At 39.6% G+C, this 4,312-nt stretch overlaps 1 non-coding gene across 1 annotated transcript; it reads right to left on the bottom strand.

The window, feature by feature from the left end:
* Window positions 1-3,986: 3,986 nt before the first annotated feature.
* Window positions 3,987-4,093, bottom strand: LOC120252017. Its single transcript, XR_005533571.1, has one exon. It is a non-coding gene; the product is annotated as a small nucleolar RNA R71 (small nucleolar RNA).
* Between the last annotated feature and the right edge of the window lie 219 nt (window positions 4,094-4,312).

Below are 4,312 nucleotides of genomic sequence, written 5' to 3'. Positions count from 1 at the left end.
AGATTTCCTCCAAAATAGGTGCATTATGATCCACATTGGCCTAATTCCTTCATACTCGGCCTCACAACCCTACCTGCATAAAAGTAACATAAAAACACACATATTAATGTAAAAACCTGAGAAAAGTAATGCTCAACATAAGGAATGAACGCTTCGCATTCATATCGCACAAGCACTTATCAATATACTACAGCAGTTACTTGAGAGGGACCTGACCTCGCCATTCATTATGAGACCCAGAGATCCACCGACCCCACCACCATCCCCAACACCACCATCACTAACATCGGTAGCACCAGCATCATTAGCAGCAGCAGCTAAGCCGACCGCACCTGACATTGACGCTTGAGGCATCTTTATCTTTAGTTTCTTTTATGTTTTCATATTTTATTTCTGCATTATATTTTAGACTTGTACCACTCAGAAAGAATCTTCCTTCTGAGTTAATCTCTTATTTTCAGTTGTCTCGAGTTATATTTCATTTCATATCTTTATATACTTGAGTTATTTTGATCTTGTTGAGCTTCACTGAACCCCGTTGTATGTACATGCAAATTGTCTTATGAGTTTGGAAATTGAGGATTAGTCATTGGCATGATCAATGTGACATTCACATGGTCGTGTGTGCTCCACAACCCATTGTAACTCAACTCTCAGTGAATATAGCTCCATCAAACGTACCATTAGGAGTTCAGGGGAGTATTGTTTAAATTGCCCATCTCCACACATATTTTGATTGTTATACTATTTTATTGTGCTTGCATGCATACATTGAGGGCAATGTACATCGTGTGTGTGTGTGTGTGGGGGGGGTAGTTCACATTACACTTGTTCAATACTTATACTTTTATTGTACATGCTCATGTAGCCAATGGTGGTTCACCTTAATTGCAATGGTTGTATTCTTAAGTTTAGGAGAATTTTTAACATTGAATGTTCTCATGATCTAATTTTTACTTGAGTTTTTTGGAATCTTTTGCCCGATTGACACTTGTTGCACTACTCACTCATTAAACCTTGTGGAAACTAAAGTTCAACGTTTAAGGGACTAGTTTAGTTGTTTCTTGTTATAATTTATTTGAAAAAAAAAATTATATTTGTTGTGTTTATGCATTGGGGGTGGAAAAAGCTACCACCTATAAAGTATGAAGCTACTCTCATAAGTCGGAAACTAGTTATGCCCTAATGAGAGAAAGTGCTATTTCATGGGATGAGTGAAAGCTACTACCCTGGTAGAAAGAGCTACCACTTCAAAAGTGTGAAAGCCACCTTAGCGGCCGCTTAGGAAAAGACAACCTTAGAGGATGTGTGAAACTACAACCTTCTCTTTTGTACATAAATAAGTCCCTTTTACTTAGAGCTTTGAGGAGTATACGTTGGATTGACTTGAGTGAGTTTACACACACTTACATGATATCGGGTTGTTGTCCTTTTTTATTTAAGTTTTTTGCTAGAGCATTGATTTTTCTTATTTGATGTTGAAATTTTTTCCTTACTTGTAGAATGCTTCCCTTGCATGCTTATGGTGAACCTAAGTCCAAGCACTTTCAATTTTCCTTCTTATATGCCTTAATGTTTTATTTTTGCTTAAGGACAAGCTAAAACTTAAGTATGGGGGAGTTTGATAAGTGCTTGTGTATTAGTAATATGAAGTATATGAAGTATTCTTTTCTTACATTGAGCATTACTTTTCCCAGATTTTATCGCTTATGCATGTGTATTTGTGTTCTTTTGTATATTTAGGGTTGTGGAGACAAGTATGGAAGAAAGGAACCAAAAGTAGATCATGGATGCATTTTATTGATGAAATCTTGAAGTGAATAAACGAGAAGACACAAGTTGTGCTCAAAGACATGTGAGTGTGTGCTAACCTCCATTGTGCTCAAATGAATACATAGTTTGGAGGGGCACAAAAGCAGTCACACTCATATGTTCCGACTTGTGCAATGCTAGCAAGATCTTCGTCGATGTGATTCTATTGAAGATGCAACGCAATCTACCACATGAATGTGTGCCCATTCATGTGGCCTCGATGAAAGTGTGGATTCGGGAGTATTTTGGCGAAGTGCTGTAGCAGTCTACTATAGCAGTTCATTGTAGAAAAATTAATGTATCAGTTACTATTCACAGCTCACAAAAATTTAATTCCTAGAGATTTACACATGCGTGTGAAAATTCCACATGCCCGTGTGGATGCCCAATTTCAGCCCTATTTAAGCCACGACTTGAAACGTTTTGAGGAATCTCTTTCCCAAGTTTTCCTGACCTTTTGAGGCGCTTGCAGCTAGGGTTTGGAGAGGCTTTGGCTAGGCCTTAGGAGTGGTTCTACGGCCTTCGACACCACGTTCCCTTTGGAAGATAGTTATTGGGGGAGCTTCCGTCGGCATCGATTCGGTAAGGTGTGCCCTAGGCTTGATGAGGGAATCCTTGGAGAGGACGAGGCTACTCCACAAGACCATCGATACAGACTACAAGGTGGTTTTACTTATGGATTTCATGCTTTTACATACAATTTCATTATTGATTGTATTTTTCTCCATGGAGAGCTAAACCCCTAGTGGGTGCTTGGACTTATAAACCCTAGGATGACTTTGTTTCATTGACCTTTTATTATGTTTTCTTTAATAGATGTTTTAATTGAGTTCCAATCTTGAATGCTTGTTGAGTTGATTTTCTCTTAGAGTGAAACTAGGATTGAGAATCCATCTTGATAATCTTTATGGATGAGTGACACACCATGAGGGTTAGACAAAGCAAGGTTGTAGAGGGTCGAAAGGGTGAGTCGAGAGGTAGCAGAACGCCCCTTTTCCCTTCCGATGTGATTTATCCTACCTTCGTGTTCCAAGAGTTCTTTGCGGTTACAATAGAGTGAAGTGCTAAGAGAAGAACTCCGCTGGGGTTTAGTTGTGCAAGCAACAGAGTGAAGTGTTGAAGTAATCCTTAGTACTGAGGCTTAATTGTAACTAGGGGTCTTTCACCTGGACCAAAGGGTTAGATCTATATTAGGGAATAGGGTTTATCACTTGGAGTCCCTAGAGCTTCTTGCAACCCCACACAGTGTGAGGTGTCGAGAGTACTCCTTTCAGCCGGGGCATAGTGTAGGGTTAGTCACAGTTGACCTTAGGTTTGGGATCGTGTGTTATAGGATTTCCATAACTCATTAAGCATCAATTAAGAGACATAATGATTGGTCTTGCACTTGAAACAATAGTCCTAGGGAGAGAAATGTTCGGGTGCCCCATTTTCTATTGATTGCCTCTCCTATTATTCTCTTGCGTCTCTTTCTTATTTTTTTATTTTTAGTTGTATCGATATTATTCACACCACTTTGAATCATCTTCACCATAGTTAAATAGCAATGCTTGTGTTTTTTATCACTATTTCCTTGTGGATACGACTACCCACTCACCAGGGTTTCGACAACCCGTGTACTTGTGGTACACACACGCAAGGGATGTGTCAAAGTTTTTTGCACCGTTGCCGGGGAATAGGCGTTTTGGAAGCATTTTGCACTTTGCTATTTTAGCTATTCATCACTTGTTCTATTTCACACTTTCTTATTCTTCCATCATTCTGATTTGTTTTTCTTTCTTTGGTTGAAGCTCCAGGTTATGACCCAAGGAAATCCTTCGACATTCATTGAAGGAGATCCGGATATTGGACAAAGAATTCATAGAAGGGGAAAAGAATTTTGTGCTCAGAATTTTGAGCTTAAGCCAGGCTTCATCCAGATGTTACAATAGTCAGCACAGTTTAATAGTTTGGCTGATGAGGATCCAAGCAATCACATTGAGAAATTTTTGGAAATGTGCGACATGCTCAAGATTAATGGTGTTACGGATGATGCCATCAAGTTGAGGGCCTTCCCATTTTCCTTGAAAGGAAGAGTAAAGCAATGGCTACACTCCTTATCTAGAGCATCGATCATCACGTGGGAGGAGATGGTAGCTTTTCTTGCCCGATATTTCCCTCCTGAAAAATCTGCAAAGCTTAGGAATGAGATATCTTCTTTTGTGCAAATGGAATTGGAGTCTATTTTTGAGACATGGGACAGGTTCAAGGAGCTCCTGCGAAAATGTCCTCAAGATGGGTTTCAGGAATAGATGATTATTCAAACTTTCTATAGCGGGTTGAACCTAAGCACAAAGTAGTTACTTGGTGCTGCAGCAGGAAGTACCTTAGGAAGCAAGACCCTTGAAGAAGCCCGGCATCCCACTAAAAAAATGGCTATGAACAGTTATCAGTGGAACACGAGGGATAGAAAGAAGGTAACCTGACTTTATAAGATTGATGCAGTTACCTCATTGGCGGC

The sequence above is a fragment of the Dioscorea cayenensis genome, chromosome 20, assembly GCF_009730915.1.
Source record: "Dioscorea cayenensis subsp. rotundata cultivar TDr96_F1 chromosome 20, TDr96_F1_v2_PseudoChromosome.rev07_lg8_w22 25.fasta, whole genome shotgun sequence".
In the NCBI taxonomy this organism is placed as follows: domain Eukaryota; kingdom Viridiplantae; phylum Streptophyta; class Magnoliopsida; order Dioscoreales; family Dioscoreaceae; genus Dioscorea; species Dioscorea cayenensis.
The sequence above is the reverse complement of the archived record's forward strand: the minus strand, read 5'-3'. Positions and strand labels throughout refer to the sequence as shown.